General features: G+C 40.2%; 1 non-coding gene across 1 annotated transcript; it reads right to left on the bottom strand.

Annotated features, from left to right (window-relative positions):
• Window positions 1-11,791: 11,791 nt before the first annotated feature.
• On the bottom strand, window positions 11,792-11,863 carry TRNAC-GCA (transfer RNA cysteine (anticodon GCA)). Its single transcript has one exon. It is a non-coding gene; the product is annotated as a tRNA-Cys (tRNA).
• Window positions 11,864-20,758: the final 8,895 nt, after the last annotated feature.

Here is a 20,758-nt window from a genome sequence, read left to right as displayed (position 1 = left end):
CAGCTTTCCCAGGCTTCCCTGGTGGCTCAGCTGGTAAAGACTGCCTGCAATGCGGGAGACCTGGGTTCGATCCCTGGGTTGGGAAGATCCCCTGGACAAGGGAATGGCTACCCACTCCAGTATTCTGGCCTGGAGAATTCCATGGACAGAGGAGCCTGGCAGGCTATAGTCCCTGGGGTTGCAAAGAGTCGGACATGACTGAGCGACTTTCACTTTCATCCTGCTTTCCAAACACACTTACTAAGGAGATTGCCTTTGCTTCGTTGTATATTTTTGCCTCATTTATTGTATTAATTGACCATAGGTCTGTGGGTTTATTTCTGGGCTCCCTGTTTTATTGCTCTATATGTCTGTTTTTTGCACCAGTACCTTGCTGTTTTTGACTATTGTAGTTCTGTAGTATTATCTGAAGTCTGGAGGAAAGGGTTGTATCTCCAGCTTCATTATTTTCCTCAGGATTGCTTTGCAATTCTGGGTCTTCTGTGTATATATGTGTTTTTGGCAAGTGTCTTCAGCTGCTTTTTAATTGGATTATGTGTGGTTTTTTGGTTTTTGTTTTATTTTTTAATTTTTTTTATGTGTGTTTTTGTGAGATATAAGAGTTCTTTATATATTATAAACACTAAATACTTATCAGATATATGATTCACAAATATTTTCTCTCATTCTGTGGTTTGTCTTTTCACTTTCTTGATAGTGTTCTCTTATGCTTAAAAGCTTTTAATTTTAATAAAGTAGAATATATCGAGTTTTCTTTTGTTACTTGTGTTTTTGGTGTCATATCTAAACTTCCACTGATTAAGTTAAAGATAATGAAGCTTTATCCTTATGTTTTCTTCAAAGAGTGTCACAGTTTTAGCCCTGATATTTGATCTTTAATCCATTTTGAGTTAATAAGGACCTAACTTCATTGCTTTGCATGTTAAATTGTCCTGCACTATTTGTTGAAGAAATTATTCATTCCCCATTAAATGGTTTTGGCATCCTTGTCAGAAATCAATTGATCATAGATGTATTCCTGGGCTTTAAATTCTATTCTATTGGTCTGAATGTCTATTCTGGTGTCAGTACCACACTGCTTTGATTATTGTAACGTTTTAGTGAATTTTGAAAGAAGTAATATTTTTCTTACTGTATTCTACTTTTTAAAGGTTCTTTGCATTTTCATAAGCATTTTAGGATAAGCTTCTGAAACTATATCAACTGGAATTTTGGAAGAGATTATACTGAATATGTAGATCAATTTAGGGAGGTATTGCCACCATGGCTTTCTTGGTGGCTCAGATGGTAAAGAATCTGCCTGCAATGCAGGAGAGATGGATTCGATCCCTGGCTTGGGAAGATCTCCTAGAGATGGAAATGGCTACCCGCTCCAGTATTTTTGCCTGGAGCATTCCATGGACAGAGTAGCCTGGTGGGCTACATTCCATGGAGCTGTAGAATTGGACATGACTGAATAACTAATTTTCACTTTCTTTTCATTGTCATTTAATACTATTAAATAAACTTTTTTTTTTACTTATTTTTGTTATAGTTGGAGTATAATTGACATATTAGTTTCATGTATAGAACATGATTCAATATTTGTATGCATTGTAAAATGATCACCACAAGGTCTAGTTAATATCCATCCTCATAATAGTTAGAAATAAATTTTTTCTTGTCATGAAAGATTTTAAGATTTACTCTCTAAGCAAATTTCAAATTTGTAATATAGTATTATTAACTATAATCATTCCAATGCACATTGTATCCCCATAATTCATTTATTTCTTAACTGGAAGGTTGTACCTTTTGCCTCCCTTCATCCATTTATCTCATTTCCTACCCCTCACCTTTGGCAACCACCAGTCTGATTTCTGTATCTTTGAGCTTTTTTTCTTGTTGTTGTTTTAGATTCCACCTATAAGTATGATCATACAGTATTTGTCTTTGTCTGATTTATCTCACTTAGCATAATGCCCTTAAGGTCTATCCATGTTGTACCAAGCGGCAAGATTTCATTCTTTTTTATGGTAGTATAATATTCCAGTGTGTGTGTGTGTGTGTGTGTGTGTGTGTGTGTGTGTATCACATTTTCTTTATCCATTCATCCATCAATGGATACTTGGATTGTTTTCATGTTGACTATTGTAAATAGTGCTTCAATGAACATGGAGTACATTACCTTTTCAAGTTAGTGTTTTCCTTTTCTTTTTTAACATCTATTTTTCAATCGGAGTATAATTGCTTTACACTATTGTTTCAGTTTCTGCTGTACAAGCGAATCAGATATAAGCATACATATAATCCCTTCTCCTTGCCTGTGTTTTCCTTTTCTTCAGATAAATGCTCAGCAGTGAATGTTTTGGATCATATAGTAGTTCTATTTTTAATCTTTTGAAGCACCATTATATTATTTTCCATAGTGACTGTACCAATTTACATTCTCACCAACAGTGCACAAATATTCCCTTTTCTCCACATCCCTGCCAACTCTTATTATTATTTCTTGTCTTATCTTTCTTTCCTTTTGGCTACACTGGGTCTTTGTTGCCACGTGCAGGCTTTCTCTAGTTGCAGCGAGCAGGGGCTACACTTCATTGCAGTGCACGGGCTTCTCCCTGTGGGGGCTTCTCTTGCTGCAAGAGCATGGGCTCTGGTTGCACAGGCTCAGTGGCTGCAGCACGTGGGCTCTGAAGTTGTGGGACATGGGCTTAGCTGTGTCACGGCATGTGGGATCTTCCTAGACCAGGGATCAAACCCATGTCCCCTGCATTGGCATGTTGTTCAGTCGTAAGTCATGTCTGACTCTTTGTGACCCCAAGGACTGCAGCATGCCAGGCTTAGGGATCCTTCACAATTGGCAGGTGGATTCCTAACCACTGGGCCACTAAGGAAGTCCATATTTCTTGTCTTTTTGATAGTAGCCATTCTGACACATGTGGTTTAGATTTGCATTTCCCTGATGATTAGTGATGGTGGTCATCTTTTCTTGTACCTGTTAGCTATATGTCTTCTTTGGGAAAATATCTGTTCAGATCTTCTGCTCATTTTCAACTGAATTGGTTGTGGTTTTGCTATTGAGTTTTGTGAGTTTCTTCTATATTTTAGATAGTAATCCCTTATCATGCATATGTTTTGCAAATATATTTTCCCACTCTGTAGGTTGCCTTCTCATTTTGTTGCTGGTTTCCTGTGCTGTACAGAAGCTCTTTGGTTTGATCTAGTCTCATTTGTTTATATTTGCTTCCGTGGCCTTTGCTTTTGGTATCAGACTCAAAAAATCTTTGCCAAGACCTATGTCACGGAACTTTCTGCCTATGTTTTCTTCTAGGAGCTTTATGGTTTTAGGTCTTGCATTCAATTCTTCAATCCACTGTGAGTTTATTTTTGTCCATTGTGTAAGATTGTGGTCCAGTTTCATTCTACAGCTTGTGGCTGTTCTGTTTTCCCAGCACCATTTATTGACGAGATTATCCTTTCTCTGTTGTATATTGTTGTCATAAATTAATTGGCTATTTAAGTGTGGGTTTATTTCTGAGCTCTCTATTTTGCTTCAACAACCTGATGACTTTTATTTCTTTTTCTTGCCTTGTGCCCTGATTAGCTCCTTCAGTACAATGCTGATTAGAAGTGGTGGGACAAGTATTCCAATCTCGGTCCTGACTGTAGAGACAAAGCATCAGTCTTTCCCCCTCAGTTATGATGTTAACTGTGAGTTTTTCATAGATGCTTTTAATCAGTTGAAGAAATTCCCATCTATTTATACTTTGTTAAATATTTTTATTATGAGAGAGTGCTGGGTTTTGTCCATACTTTTGCTGCATCTTTTGAGATGATAATGTGGTTTTATCCTTTATTTTACCAATATGATATATTACATTGATTAATTGTAATGAGTTATCATACGTTGAATCACCTTTGAGTTCCTGGGGTAAATTTCACTCTGTCATGATGTATAATCCTTTTAAGATGCTTTTAGATTTGTTTTGCCAGCATTTTGCTCAGGATTTTTACATCTATGGTCATAGGAATATAGTTTTCTATAGTTTCTTTCTTGTGAATTCTTTGGGGATTTGGTATCAAGGTAATTCTGGCCTCAAAGTGTGAGTTAGGAAGTATTCTTTTCTCTTGTATTATGTTTGAATTATTTAATTTTTCTTCAAATTTGTTAGTATTTTGGACATCCTACTTCATTAAAAACAACTTTATTCTGGGCTATGTGGCGGGGGTGGGGAGGGCAATGCATGAAATGTAATTGGCACCCAGGTGCTTATGCTGGTAGATCATATATCCCAAAGTGCCAAAGACGATACCATCATGAGTAGACAAGCTGAATACATAGCCAAGTATGTAGTCAATACATGTTCAGCCTGGTTAAACGTAAAAACCTATGTTATAAGCGAATCTCAATATGCAACCTCTTCTTATTTGTAGACTAACTTTGAAATTTCCAACTAGAGCTGCATCTCTCTTCTCATTTGATCCTCATGGATTCTCTTGACAAAGGACTGCAAAGTTTGTTTTCCCATTTCTCCCCAAGGAACAAATACATATATTTCTTGTTTGTGACTGTTTCCAGTCTAATTTTGTCTTTGTCCAAGCAATGCATATCAAAATAGCTCAAGGAACTCATCTTCTAGTTATCTCTTTCCCTACAAACATCCTCTCTCAAGAAACTTTTCAGGAAAGTCCAAGCCTAAAATGTTAATGGAAGGATCACACAGTTTAATGTGTATTGAGTAAAGAGAGAAGTATTGTGTGGGCTAGATCACCTTGTGAGGTCTTCATGAACCAGGCACAGAGTTGAGCTGAGACTTGAAGTATAGGAAAGACTTGGAGTGACGTAGAGATGAGAAGGGTCATTCCAGCTTCAGAAAACATTGTGAGATGTTCCCAGCTCTCAGTGGTGATATTGCTACCTAGATGTGTAGCAATAAAGAGGTAACCTGATTGGATCTGTGTATGGGAAAACTTGGTAAGGTAGCGAACCATTGAGAGCATTTTTAGAACTCCGAATAGCATTAGAATTCTATTTCCACCATTCTCCAATATACACTTCTTAGTACACTAGTATCCCTTTTAAGTATTGTTTTAACTGAGATATAATTGACATATAACATTACATTAGCTTCAAGCATACAATGTAGAGATTTAGTATTTGTATAATTTGAATAATGATCACCACAATAAGTTGTTAATATCTATCACCACACATAGTTACAAAATTATTTTCTTGTGATGAGAACTTTTAAGATCTACTCTCTTAGCAACTTTCAAATATACAATACAGTATCATTAACTATGGTGGTGGTGGTGGTGGTTTAGTCGCTAAGTCGTGTCCGACTCTTTGCGACCCCATGGACTATAGCCTGCCAGGCTCCTCTGTCCATGGGATTCTCCAGGCAAGAACTGGAGTGGGTTGCCATTTTCTTCTCCAGGGGATCTTCCCAACCCAGGAATTGAACCTGGGTCTCCTGCATTGCAGGCAGATTCTTTACCAACTGAGCTATGAGGGAAGCCCAACATCCTCTAACTATTAACGAATTTCTCCCAATGGAAAAAATATTAAGAGGTTCCGTGGTCAACTCCATGTAATGATTATTGTTAAAGTCCTTACAGAAAGTTGTCTCAAAGCCTTCAATCAGTGAAGACTTACGTATCTCTAATGGGGCAGTATAGTATCCAAAAATTTCCTACTTTATTTGGCCATCATGTCCTGTTTAGAAGAAGACGCAAGCAACATATTCAAGATAGAAAATTAAATATGGATTTTAATGTTGATCCAATCCAACCTCTGACCTTTCAAATGTAGCCTTGAGGAAAGTGCTTCTCTAAGGTTACACATTAAGCCAGGGCCTGTGCTAGGGCTAGAATCCAGGTCTCTGACTCTGGCCCCTGACAAATTGTGTTGGGTCTTGGTTGTCATGTGTGTCAGTTAGGGGAAACACTAAGTGCTCTAGCAATCAAAGTCAAAATTTCAGTGCCTTGACTCAACAGAAGTTTATTTTTAATTCATGCGGTAGTCTAGTATGGGAGTTCATGGTTAGCAGGCACCTTGCTTCCCTGTTGCTAATCAGACAACCAGGACCCTGCAATTGTGTGACTGCCATCCCCTGAGGCCACAGAGTAGCTAGGGAACTAGCTTTCTAACTTTGCTTTCTAAAGTCCCTGGCCCAAGAAAAAGCATAATGCTATGGTTAAGAGTATGGACTCCGGAGTTAGATGTCTTAGGCTGGAATTTCATATCTGAGACTTATTAGCTGTGTTCAACTAATTATTCAGTAAAAATTCAGTAATTATTCAACTACTGTGACCCTCAGTTTCTTTGTCTGTGAAATGGAGACAATAATAGAACTTACCTTATAGGATTGTTATGTGCATTAAATGAGTTAATGTTTGTCTAACATTTATCTATATCTGACACATATTATGCACTTTATAAAGGGAAAGTGTTAGTCACTCAATTGTGTCTGACTCTTTGCGACCCCACGGACTGTAGCCTGCCAGGCTCCTCTGTCCATGGATTTCTCCAGGCAAGAATACTAGAGTGGGTAGCCATTCCCTTTTCCAGGGGATCTTCCCAACCCAGGGACTGAACCCAGGTCTCGTTACATTACAAGCTGATTCTTTACCATCTGAGCCACCAGGGAAGCCCATGCACTTTATAAGTGTTTTATAAATAATAGTAATAATCATGATACTCATGATTCTTGCTTGCATTCCACTAGCTATGTCTGGTTGTAAGGAGAGCTAGGCAGTTATTTCCCAGTGAATCTTAGAAAGGAATTTTTGAATTTTTTGTAGAGAGCTAACCATCTTTGCAAAAGCTAAACATCAAAAGTTTTTGGAAATAAAGTTGTATTGGAATGTAACCATGTTCATTTTGTAGTTTTTTTCTTTTTTTAGTGATTACATACCAAGTGGACACCTTGATCTAAATATCCAGCCTCCAGAACTGTGAGAAATGGATTCTGTTCTTTATAAGCCATTCAGTCTGTGGTATTTTGTTGTAGTATCCTGAATGAACTAGGACAAGTGTGTTAAGTGTGTGTATGTGCTGTTGTTCAGTCGCGTCCGACTCTGTGACCCTGTGGACTGTAGTCCGCTAGGCCTCTGTGCCCATGGGATTCTCTAGGCAAGAATACTGGAGTGACACATGGACTTAGTTGCTTTGCAGCCTGTGGGATCTTCCCGGATCAGGAATCAAACCTGTGTCTCCTGCATTGGCTGGCAGATTCTTTACCACTGTGACAAGGGCCTAAACTAGCTTATTATAGTGGGAACAAAGGACAACAACGCATTAAACAAAATAATAAAGTAAAAGCATTATTCACACTGTGTTCTTGAACATCATGCTCTCTTCTAAGCCTCTGTCAGCCTCAGATGGGGAGTGACTTGTAACTGCACTTGGCAATCATAACAGCTTCCTAGGGAATGGCTTGACTTTGCCTCGGAATAGTTTTTAAAAACCTAAGGCTAATTATGTTTAATGTACTGATGCAGCTTGGGTTTTGGCTTATTGGCTATTATCTTAATGACAGGATTTTTTCTTATCTTGTGAACTGAAATCTCTTTAACATGATAATTATTACTGAACAATACAGGATTCAATTTATTCTGAATATAATCATGCTGTAATATCAGGCATTGCTCTTTGCAATCAATAGAGATTGTTTTTTTTTCATTATAACAGAAAGAAACACTAATTTTAGGAGCCACAATAGAAAGATAAAGTCCATTGGAGCCATTATTGGTATAGGCAACTGATTTCAGGTCCTAGCTAGTATTGTTTGCTGAATCACAATAGACTGAGATCCCAGGGCCACTTGTGTAGATAAAGGTACTGATGTAAAATACACACCTAATCTGAGGAAATTATTGAGTAAGTCCTGTGCTTCCTAGATATCAGCCAAGTATAGAACTGTTCCCATCATCTTGGTCTGTAGCTCATTGTATTGGGAAAAAGCCTTCCTAGGAAACTGCCTCATCCAATATCCAATATTCAAGTTTAGTATAAGATCACTTATCATTTCCCCAAACCACTAATGGACATGTATGGGAAGATATTAGTCCTTTTGTTGACATGATATTTATTATTTTAAAAAATGCCAGGAGAACTGGGTTATGAAAGTCAATTCAGCAAATATTTACTGAGCACCTACTTCTCCTACTTATTCTAAACAAAAGCCCTCATTGCAATGAATGTTCTTACTCTGGAAAGCGGGGGCAGTGAGTGGAAGATATAATTTAAGTGATATGCCTATGTGGTTGCCCTGTACACATTAGAGTTTTCAAAATGCTGCTTTAGAGTTCAATTGTCATGTATCTTCTTTATATTTTAACTTTTTATTGATATCTAGTAGTTCAAGTCCTTCAGTGTTGCTCTTTTTTCAAGTTGGTTTTGGCTCTTCCCAGCTTTTGCATTTTCATATAAATTTTAGAAACAGCTTATCAATTTCTCCCAATAAAACATTGCTGACTTTTTGATCAGGAGTACACACAATTTATAGAATCGATTTGTGGAGTTGGTATCTTTAAAATACCGTCATCAGTTTGTGAAAATGGTATATTCTTCCAGTTATTCAGATTTATCTTTATTTTGATCAATTACATTATGTGGTTTTCAGTGTAGAGGTCTTGCATATCTTTTATTATATTTATTACTATAGGTGCATGTGTGCCAAATAGCTTCAGTCATGTCCAACTCTTTGTGACCCTGTGGATTGTTTCCCACCAGGCTGCCCTGTCCACGGGATTCTCCAGCCAAGAATACTGGAATGGGTTGTCATGCCCTCCCCCAGGGGATCTTCCTGACCCACGGATCGAACGTCTTGAACCTGCATTGCAGGCAGATTCTTTACCCCTGAGCTACTGGGGAAACTCATTACTATAGGAACTTGATGGTTTTTGATGTTACTTTTAGAATGCTGAAAAATGGACCCTACCAAGAGTCCTAATCCCTGAAACCTGTAAATGTGACCTTATTTGGAAATGAGGTTATGCAAATGTGATTAGGTTAAGGGTTTTGAAGTGAGGAGATTGTCCTGGATTATCTGGATAAGCCCAAAATGCCACCACAGGTCATCTTTGAAAAAGAAACAGGGGGAGGTTTGACAGAGGGACACAGGGGAGAATGGCGTGTGAAAATGGAGCAGAAAGAGATTTGAAGATGCTGGTTTTGAAGATCAAGTGATGTTACCTCTCGTCCCAGAATGCCAACAGCCTCCAGAAGGCAGAAGAGGCAGGAATAGATTCTCTTCTAGAGCCTCCAGAAGATTGTGGCCCTGCTGACATCTTCATTTTCTCCCAGTGAAACTGACTTTGAACTTCTGGCCTCCAGAAGAATAAGAGAATAAATGTCTCAAGACCTTGAAATAAAATAAACCTTTGGTAGACTTCCCTCGTGGTTCAGCTGGTAAAGAATCGCCTGCAACGGGGGAGACCTGGGTACGATCCCTGGGTTGGGAAGAGCCCCTGGGGAAGGGAAAGGATACCCACTCCCGTACTCTTGTCCGGAGAAGTCCACGGACTGTATAGTCCGTGGGGTCGCAAAGAGTCAGACACTACTAAGCGACTTTCACTTCACTTCTGGAGTTGGTAAATGTCTCTAGTTAAAGGGACTCCAAATTCCTGATACCACCATACTTCTGCTTTCTCCTGCATCTTGGCCCAGCAATTTTTAACTGTTGTTTGGGTTCCTCAGTGATTCTGAACAGATTTAAAAATTTTTTTAAAGTTCAGCAAAAGAGTGGTTATCTAATTTCACATTACTCAATAACCACATCTGATTTTTCCTGAGTATAATTTTTTAAAAGTTTACTAATTTCTTGTATTGTTTCTGATTTCTCTACCTACTCTCTTTCTCTCTTTCTTCTTTTCTTTCTCCTGTCTCTTCATTTCATGTTAATCTGTTATGTTAAAACATAAACTTTCTCTAGATGTCTAGGGGGTCTTATTTTTTAAAAACATACATTTGAGAAAAGAAGACACTAAATGTTGTTTGGAGATGCATGTGTGTCTGTGAGAGAGAGAGAGAGAGAGGGAGAGAGAGAGAGAAGAAGGAGGTGGGGGGAGGTTGTTAGCAGACTTCACTGATCAGGGCTAACCTGGCCATTTCCTTGAGAGGACATTAAAACGTTGGTATATGTAAGTCCTTTCTCTTACCCAGGGGTACACTCCTAGCTTTGAAAGTCCTGGGAAGCCTCACTAATCACTTTGATGATTTTTCACTTCTTTCTTCAGTATTCAAGCCAGTGCTTCCCCACTTCCTTGATTTGTTCCCTAAGTTTAGGGCGCCTCTGCCATGGGTCTGACCAGTTTCATTTCTGGCCCAGTCAACGGCCATCAGGGACCTGGTCACATAAAGTATAGAGCTACCACTTTTGTACTGAGGCTAGGGTATTTTTCCAAGAGGATATCAAATGGAAGGACATTATGAGCCAACTCTTTATAAGGCACATGTGCATATCTTGACTCACTTTCTTGGAGCACTTTTGAAAGTTCTGGAGTCTGTTTCCAGAGAAACTACTCCTTTTGGTTTGGGTGAGTGGGAAATAATCAAGCTCTCTTGAGGAATTATCTTCTTATCTTTACAGACTTAAAAGTTTTCATAAGACCAGCCTGGGATACATTTCGGATGGTGGGATATCCGTCTACTCACGATGGCCCTGGGCCCTTTCATAGCAGTGTCAGTTATGGGACCTGCAGAGACAATTAGAGTAGAAACTTCTTTCATTGTTTAGGTGAGTTCTGTTAGTTTCAAATTTAGATGAAGCGACTTGGTGAACTACTCATATTCCCTTGATGTAGTTGAATAAGAGAGAATAAACTTCAGTAAAGGGACGTTCACTGGAGTCAGAGCCACTCTAGCTGTGTGACCTCCCACATGTCATTCAGACTTGGAGCTTCCTTTTTCTTTAAAATGGGAATAACAATGAATGCCTGTTCTGCTCTTAGTCTGTGAAAAGAGTAAACATGTTAAGCATAAGGCAGTTTTTCCTTACACTCTTGTATCTTTCATAATTCCAGTGACTTGAAGGCATCTTGCAAAGTTTTCACCCCAGAGAGAGAGGGTCAGTTTGATTCCCCATCCTGTTCTAAAGAGGACTTTCCTGTTTCCAGGGAACCTGAGTCCGAGGCAGGTTGGGGCATCATTCACACTAGAGCTGAAATGGATGGTCTGAGGGAATGACTAGAGAGAGAGCATCTTGTAGAAAAGACAAATTAAAAGCTAGTCTATTTGTCAATTCAGAGGAGCTGAGTCAAAAGTGAGAGGCTCAAATTGGACTAAAACTCGAAAAATCAATCATGAGTGAAACTTTGAAGTAGGCTTGGGAAACAGAGTCTGATGTAATCCCCTAAACTACGCTCCAGGCAGGGCGTGGCCTGAGGGCTCAAAGATCAGGCCCTGAAATACACTAGCCTTATGATTTTTATGTTTCCTATTGATTTTAGTAAAAATTCCAGCATCTACATAAGTATTGAAAAGTAAAAGCTCACCTCTCTCCTCCCCCTTTAAATCCTTTTTTGGTGCATTTACACATATATAAAAATATTTTTTAACGTAAATGAGATCAATTTGTACATAGCATTATTTTAAATTTAAAAATACATTTCGGCAATTCAGTCACTCAACAAAAATTTTGATTGTCCACCATTTTAGGTGATAGAAATGTGAAAGTGAAGTCGCTCAGTCGTGTCCGACTCTTTGCGACCCTGTGGACTGTAGCCTATCAGGCTCCTCCGTCCATGGGATTCTCCAGGCAAGAATACTGTAGTGGGTTGCCATTTAATCCTCCAGGGGATCTTCCCGACCCAGGGATTGAACCTGGGTCTCCTGCATTGCAGGCAGATGCTTTAACCTCTGAGCCACCAGGGAAGCCAATAGAAATGTAGTGGTAAGCAAAGCAGAAATCCCTAAAGATCTTTCCATATAGATTCAGGCCACTTATTTTTTATAGTGACAAAATTATTTTACAGCTTAGAGGGCATCTATTGTTTTCTCTTAGTCTGAATTTTCCTTTTCATTTCCAATGGTGTCTTTTAAACAACAGCTTTTCACTTTGCTTAAGTCCAATTTATGATTTTTTTTCCATTTTCATGACTAGTTCTTTTTTGATGTTTAAGAAAATATTTGCCTATTCCAAGGCTATCATCATGTTTCCTTCTAGAAATTTCATGTTATATCTATCCCTTTATGTAGTATCTATCCCTTGATTAAAGACTTGACCTGGTCTGAATCACAAAATTGATCCAGAAATGGTCAGCCACAGCTCCAACTAGTGCATGAGATACTCTTTACCTTTGGGGCAGTGAGTTTTGTGGCAGAGAAGTCTGGGCTGCTGTTGGCTCTCTTTGCTTCCTGAGCATGAAGTATATAGAGAAGAAGAAAGCAGAGATGAGAGATGTAAAGAAGCAGCTTCCTGAAAGCATTGTTTGGATACCTGGTTCCCACTGGACCTGAAGCCATATATCTTCAAGCCATTCAAGTCCCTACTTTGTCCTCTGGGAGTTTGAGTTGTGGTTATTTCAACTACACTTAAAATTTAGCTGACTCACGAACAATGTAAGGATGTAGCACACAGGCTTTCCAGGTAGCACTAGTGGTAAAGAACCTGCCTGCCAATGCAGGAGATATAAGACAATTAGGTTCGATCCCTGGGTCAGGAAAATCCCCTGGAGGAGGGCATGGCAACCCACTCCAGTATTCTTGCCTGGAGAATCCCATGAACAGAGGAGCCTGATGGGTTACAGTTCATGGGATCTCAAAGAGTCGGACACGCACACACGCAAGGATGTAGCATAATGTATTTAATTCGTTCTCTATGGACGGACATTTAAGTTGCTCCAGGTTTTAACTATCATGAGCCATGTTGCCCTGACGGCTGAACAGAGGAGTAGAGTGGAGGAAGACTTTGCCAAAGTTTATCTATCTATCTGGCTGCGCCAGTTCCGTACACAAGGTCTTCTATCTTTGTTGCAACATTCTGGATCTTTTTCGTTGCAGAAGGCGGGATCTTTAGTGGTGGCTTGCAGAATCTTTAGTTGCAGCATTTGAACTCTTAGTTGTGGCATGTGGGATCTAGTTCCCTGACCAGGGAGAGAACCCAGACCCCCTGCTTTGGGAGCGTGGAGTCTTAGCCACTGGACTGCCAGAGAAGTCCCAGGAAGATTTTAGATAAATGGCAGGGCTGTGTTTTGAGGGAGATGCTGTAGATTTCAAAAGAAGAATAAAGCCAGCCTGCATAACTGTGCCAAGGAAAGGGGACTGTATCATCAGACTCTCCATGAGAGGACTGGAGAGCCCTACCCAAGGGCAAAGGAGTGGCCAGGAAGCATGCATGTCCCACATGCCTCAGCACCTGTGCCAGGAAAAGGGAAAAGGCGGGAGAAGCAGGCTGACATTAAGTGTGCTCCTGAAGTGGGCTCTGAGAAGGGGCTTGCCATGCTCACGATCATGGTCTTGGCTTCAGCCCTGTGCACAGATCTCTTCCTACTCATCTCTGTGGAGGTGACTCATCCTGAAACCCAGGGTCTTTCTGTGACCTTGGCCATAATCTTGGATACAATCATTTGAGTAATTTTAAAGTTTGCAAGACAAAATATGTGATAAAGACAATATCATCAGCCTCATCATTATTATTATTACTAAGGTGCATTTGGAAAGTGAGAGAACATACTGGAGATAAAAGTGCTTCAGCATAAACTTCGGAGTCAGAAAGATCTCAGCAACTTTTACTGGCCTAAACCTCTGGGCAAGTGACTTCTTTGTTGTTGCTGTTAGTCTCTAAGTCGTGTCCGACTCTTTGCAACCCACGGACTGTAGGCCACCAGGCTCCTCTGTCCATGCAATTGTCCAGGCAAGAATACTGGAGTGGGTTGCCATGCCTCCAGGAGATTTTCCTGACCCAGGGATCGAACCTAAGTCTCTTATGTCTCCTGCATTGGAAGTGTCTTTTGCAGTGACAGGTGAATTGTTTACCACGAGCCACAGGGGAAGCCCCAAGTGATTTCTTAGGCCTCCATTTATTAGTCTATAAAATGGGGATAAAAAGCACTTCCTTCATATAATTGTTGTGAGGAGAGAATGAGGTAATTTTTAGCAGCATGACCCAGGGAACAGAGCCAACGAATGGCTCAGATGGTAAACAATCTACCTGCAATGCAGAAGACCTGGGTTCAATCCCTGGGTTGGGAAGCGTCCCTGGAGAAGGGAATGGCAACCCACTCCAGTATTCTTGTCTGGAGAATCCCATGGACAGAGGATATAGTCCTTGGGGTCACAAAGAATTGGACACAACTGAGCAACTAACACTTTCAGACATTATTAATAAGAAACAGTTCAGGAAAGTAGAGACAGGTCCAAATTCTCATCACCAGGGAGAGTCCAAAACAGTCTTCAGTCTTGAGTTCTGACACTTGTTCTTGCTGATACACTACACAGCTTCTGAAGTGACTTTTGAAAAGGATGCATAGGAAAAAGATTAGCCTCATAACTGGTGAAGGGAGATTTTTTGTTCAGTGTTAGACAGGTTTCCTTTCTAAAATATTCTGCGAATACTGGTTTGTTTATTTATTTATTTATTATTGAAGTATAGTTGCTTTTACTGGTGTATTTAGAGTGAGGTCCTTGCAGGCACAGACCTAGGGCAACCCCAAGATTTTCTGCTGCAAGGAAGACCTCAATAGAGTGGTCCAACTTCCCAGCGTTCCCGGCCCAGGCGCCCCCTAGCGGCAGCACTGGGACACGCTTATGCCAACTGGGACCGGAGGCCTCGGGCCCTCGGAGGAGAGGGGTCACTTACCAAGAGCAAGCAGGGCAAACACTTCACAGAACGTACCCAGTTGTGATGCAACGCTTCCCCACGGGAAGGACACACATTCTGCTCTGCAAGTTCTAGGGCCAAGAGGATCAACAGCAGTAGGGAGCAGAGTTGAGGTCCTCCTGGAGAAATGTGGGTGAGGGCCAGGGTAAGGAGGACAGACCCTTTCATGACCCACTAAGGTCTTGAGTAGCTCACTCTTAACCCCGGGGCTGGGTTGCTTGGCCAACTGGCTGAAGGAACATTCTCATCCAATCTGGACTTCAGTGCCTAATCCTTTGTCCTGCGTTCACAGTAATGCTTGTCTTTGAGAACTCTATCTCTAATAGATTTCAGTGGAAGTCTGCACTATTTAATACCCAGGACACCCTTGGGGCTAGGTTCTTTTATTATCCTTGTCTTAGAGATGAGGAGACTGTGATTCAGAGATCCGACCTTACCTGCCAAGATCACACACCCATGGAATGGAAAAGTTGGCACTCAAGCTCAAGGCTGAGAACTTCAAAGGCTGTTTTCTTTCCACCAGGCTACCCTGCACTGGACATGGTAATTATTTGTTACCTGCAGACACCATCAATCATAGAACTGAAGAAAAACTTGGAATCTCAGCAGAGAGGAAAAGCCTTGTTTTCCACAGCAGAGCTTGTATCTCCTTTCCCTGCTTCCTACCCATCTTCCTCCCTCCGGATGGTCTGTCCTACAAGCCTTCCTTTTATCTAAGAACCATTGCCAAGCCACAATTTCCTGTGTTTTGTCCCATTATCCAGGGTAGAAAGCAGCGTCTGCCAGCCTGATCTGTGACTCGGGGCCATAATTACTTCTGGACTGTTTGGGTCCAAAGGGCTGGCTAAACATTTCTAAGAAATACCACAGCTTTCCGGTTCTTTTATCTCCTTGGTGGAAGTTAAATACAAGAGAATTATTATTAGAACACCATCAGTATTGTCTATTGAATTTATATATATAAATGTTTATGAACACAAATATATGTACATGTATATACATATATGTATACTTACTCCTCTGTGTATATATTTTTTATTCCTTACTACAACTGTTTGATATAGGTATCAGTACTCTCACCATATAGATGAGGAAACTGAAAATCTGAGAGGGAAAACAATCTGTCCAAAGTCACATCATCTCTGGGATACATGGCTAGGATTTGAACCCAACTGGTCTGAATACCAGTCTGAAATCTATTTCCTGCATCACACTTCCTTGTTCTTTAGTCTTTTTTCTTTTTTTAAAATTTATTTATTTATTTATTTGGCTATTGCAGGTCATTGTTGCAGTACTCAGGCTCTTCATTGCCCTGTCCCAGCTCTCAGTTGAAGCAATTGAGATCTAGTTCCCTGACCAGGGAGTGAACTCAGGCCCCCTGTATTGGGAACGCAGAGTCTTAACCACTGTGCCACCAGGCAAGTCCCCAGTTGTTTTTTCTTTTTAAGTCAACTTTAGTTAGATATAATTAACTTACAACAAACTGCCTTCATTTTGAATAGTTTGATGAATTTTGACAAATGTATATACACTTGTTAACTACCACCACAATTAAAAGAAAAAATGTTTCCACTGTGCTCAGAAATGCCCTTGTGCCCCTTTGGGGTCAGTTCCATCACGGAATAACCCAACCCAGGTAACCGCTAATCTGCTTTCTGTCACTGTAGATTTGTTTTGGCTTCTCTAGAACTTCATACAAATAGATTCACGTAATATGAGCACTTTGGGGTTTGTGCTCTCTTGCTTAACTTTTATCCATGTTATTGCACATTATCAGTTGCTTATTTCTTTTTATTGCTGACTAGTTCTCCATTGGGTCCATGTACAATTTGTTCACTTATTCACTATTTTTCCTAATTGACATTTGTGTGGTTTCCAGTTTTGAACTATTAATATCATAAACAGTGCTGCTGTGAACAATTTGTGTACACTTTTTTTGTTTGACATAAGCTTTTAGTCTTCTTGAGTAAATTCCTATGAATGGAATTTCTGGATTGCGTGCAAGGTGTTTAACTTCTTAAGAAAATATTTTTCAAAGTGGCACCAGTTTACACTCCCACCAGCAGTGTTTGAGTTTCAGTTGTTTTATATCCTCACCAACATTTTGTCCTCACATGGCAGAAAACTCTGATCTCTTTAGCCCCTTATAAGGGCACCCCATTCATGAAGTCTTCATCCTTACGAGCTAATCATCCTCTAAAGACCCCATCTCCACTAGTATCATCTTGGGATTAGGCTTTAATATATGAATTTTAAGAAGACACAAATATTCAGGCCATAACAGTATTCAGGTATAAATTCCATTTCTTTAATAAAATATGGGTCTATACATATTTTCTATTTCTTCTTGAGTCAATTTTAGTAAGTTGTATACTTTTAAGGAATTTGTCCATTTCATCAAAGTTGTCATCTTTGTTGTTCATAATATTGTCCTTTTAGAGTCTTCAGTATCTATAGTTATGTACCTTCTTTCATTTCTAAAGTGGCACTTTGTGTCTCTTTTATTCTTGAGAAATCTAGCTAGAGTTTTTTTCAATTCTATTGATCATTCCAGAAACTATGTCCCTCCTATGAATTGATATTTTGAATTTAATTTACTCTTCTTCTAGCTTCTTAAGGTGGATGCTTAAGTCATTGACCCCATTCTCTGCCTCTCTGTTGATTCAGAGTTTATATTTTGTCTCTTTGATCTTTCATAGACAGTGTTATGCAAATATTTTCCCCATTATTGTGCGTCCTTTTATTATTTTGGAACATGTCTTGTTTCTCTATTCTAATATGATCCGTTTATTAGAGTAGGTAGATAGAGTGGCACTTTATTCTTTGCATTTTTCACAAATATTAACACAGTGTTTTGCATGTACTGGTGCTTAATAAATAATTACTAAAATAACAAATAGCATTTTGGTGTGTTTCTAAGCACCAGATATATATGCAAAGTGGGGCAAAGTGCACATTATAGGGATTGGGCAGCTTAAAATTCCAGTTTGTCATAAAAAATCAGCTCAGATATCATTTATTCTTGAAAAGAGTCTCCTTGGTGGAGAGCACCACGTTCTCATTCAATTTTCTTTATCATGTGTGTACTCTTGTTGCACTTACGTATGCGTACTCAATCACTGCAGTCGTGTGTGACTCTTTGGGACCCCATGGACTGTAGTCTGCCAGGCTCCTCTGTCCATTGGATTTCCCAAGCAAGAATACTGGAGTGAGTTGCCATTTCCTTCTCCAGGGGATCTTCCCGGCCCAGGGATCAAACCCGTGCTTCCTGTGTCTCCTGCATTGAAGGCAGGTTCTTTTACCTCTGAGTCACTGGGGAAGCCTAGCACTTATGTTGTATCATAATATTTTAAAAATTAGTTTATATCTCCCCTACTGTAGTTTTGAGGCTTCCCAGGTGGTGCTAGTTTTAAAGAATCTGCCTGCTAAGGCAGGAGATATAAGTAATGTGGGTTCACTCCCTGGGTTGGGGAGATCCCCTGGAGGAGGGCATGACAGCCCACTCCATTGTTCTTGCCTGGAGAATTCCATGAACAGAGTAGCCTGGTGGACTATAATCCATGGGACTGCAATGAGTCGGATACGACTGAAGTGATTTAACACCCTGCAGTTTTAGTTTTTTGTGTTGTTTTTTTTTTTTTACAACAGGGTCCTGTCATGTTCCTTAGTGCCTAGCACAATGCCTAACATACAGAAGTCTTTCAATAAATATTTGTTGGGTGAAGAAGAGAACAGAAAATGCCTTTCTGCCTTTGAAGTCTGGTGAAACATTCAGAACGTATGTAATAATCTGTGCGTTCTGTTTTCTATACTTCAGAGAATAAACATGTGGGCCTATTGTGTTTTTGAAATGCATTTTTAATGGAAAAACGTTCTGCATGTGTTGTAAGTTACTGCTCTCACTCAAAGGAGAGTCCAGAACCAATCAATGTCTAAGACCCAATAGCAAGTGGACAACACCACCACTCCTGCTTGACCTTTTTATTTATCTTGAAGAAAATAACTGGTTTAAACCAAACTAACCTCTCCTGTCTTTGTTCCTGGAGATGACGACTGTTTCACAAAGAAAAGAGGGTCTGCATCTCCACTGCTTCAGAAACACTGCCTTCAGAGCAATTACCTAATAGGAAATGTCCCTAAACTCCAGCCAGATCAATTTGTTCCCCTCCCCGGGGCTATTATCACAGTGCCCTTGCCAAAGCTCTCAACAAGTCTTCATAATCTCTCACATGCTTAGTTCTCTGTGGAGTTTTCCAAGCACTTTCCCACCCATTATCTTTTCTAATCATCACAAGAGCTGCTATATGTTCCAGAGGACACTGAAGAAAGGAAAAGAGATCCAGTTCTGGAGCCAGACAGCACCGATTTCATTTATGCTCTGCCACTTACTGGTGGGTGGCAGCAGGCAAATCTTGTCTCGCTGAGCCTCAGTTTTCTCATTTGTGAAGTGGGAATAACAATACTTACTTGTGGTGGTTAGAGTTAATATGTGTAAACTGTGCATCATGGTGTTTTAGTTCAATCAGTTCAGTCTCTCAGTCGTGTCCGACTCTTTGTGACCCCATGAACAACAGCACGCCAGGCCTCCCTGTCCATCACCAACTCCTGGAGTTTACCCAAACTCAAGTCGGTGATATCATCCCACCATCTCATCTTGTTTGTCCCCTTCTCCTCCTGTCCTCAGTCTTTTCCAGCATCAGGGTCTTTTCAAATGAGTCAGCTCTTCACATCAGGTGGCCAAAGTATTGGAGTTTCAGCTTCGACATCGGTCCTACCAATGAACACCCAGGACTGATCTCCTTTAGGATGGACTGGTTGGATCTCTTTGCAGTCCAAGGGACTCTCAGGAGTCTTCTCCAACACCACAGTTCAAAAGCATCAATTCTTCAGTGCTCAGCTTTCTTTATAGTCCAACTCTCACATCCATACATGACTACTGGATGTCATGGTGTTTGACCTATGATAAGTGCTTGATAAGTGGTAGTTATTATTTTCGTGTTCTGTGAATGTTGCAGTTATTTTGACTTCTTGTAGTAATTCAGGGTGGAATTAAATTGGGTTCAGCAAAACAATGCTGGATCAAAATTGGGAAAGGAGTTCACCAAGGCTGTATATTGTCACCCTGCTTATTTAACTTCTATGCAGAGTACATCATGAGAGATGCTGGGCTGGATGAAGCACAAAACTGGAATCAAGATTGCTGGGAGAAACATCAACAACCTCAGATATGCAGATGATACCACTCTAATGGCAGAAAATAAAGAGAAACCAAAGCATCTTGATGAGGGTGAAAGAGAAGAGTGAAAAGCTGGCTTCAAACTCAACATTCAAAAAACTCAGAACATGGCATCTGATCCTATCACTTCAAGGCAAATAGATGAGGAAAAAGTGGAAACAGTGACAGATTTATTTTCTTGGGCTCCAAAATCACTGCGGACAGTGACTGCAGCCATGAAATTAAAAGACACTTGCTCCTTGAAAGCAAACCTATAGCAAATTTAGACAGCATATTTAAAAGCAGAGATATCACTTTGCTGATAATGATCTGTCTAGTCAAAGCTATGGATTTTCCAGCAGTCATGTATGGATCTAAGAGTTGAACCACAAAGAAGACTGAGCGCTGAAGAACTGTTGCTTTCAAATTGTGGTGCTGGAAGACTCTTTAGAGTCCCTTGGACAGCAAGGAGATCACGCCAGTTAATCCTAATGGAAATCAACCTTGAATACTCATTGGAAGGACTGCTGGTGAAGCTGAAGTTCCAATACTTTGGACACCTGATGCAAAGAGCTGAGCCACTGGAAAAGATTCTGATTCTGGGAAAGATTGAGGACAGGAGGAGAAGGGGGAAACAGAGGGTGAGATGGTTGGATGGCATCACCGACTCAATGGACATAAATTTGGGCAAACTCCAGGAGATAGTGAAGGACAGGAAAGCCTGGCATGCTGC

Source organism: Muntiacus reevesi, chromosome 9 (assembly GCF_963930625.1).
Source record: "Muntiacus reevesi chromosome 9, mMunRee1.1, whole genome shotgun sequence".
NCBI lineage: Eukaryota > Metazoa > Chordata > Mammalia > Artiodactyla > Cervidae > Muntiacus > Muntiacus reevesi.
The sequence above is the reverse complement of the archived record's forward strand: the minus strand, read 5'-3'. Positions and strand labels throughout refer to the sequence as shown.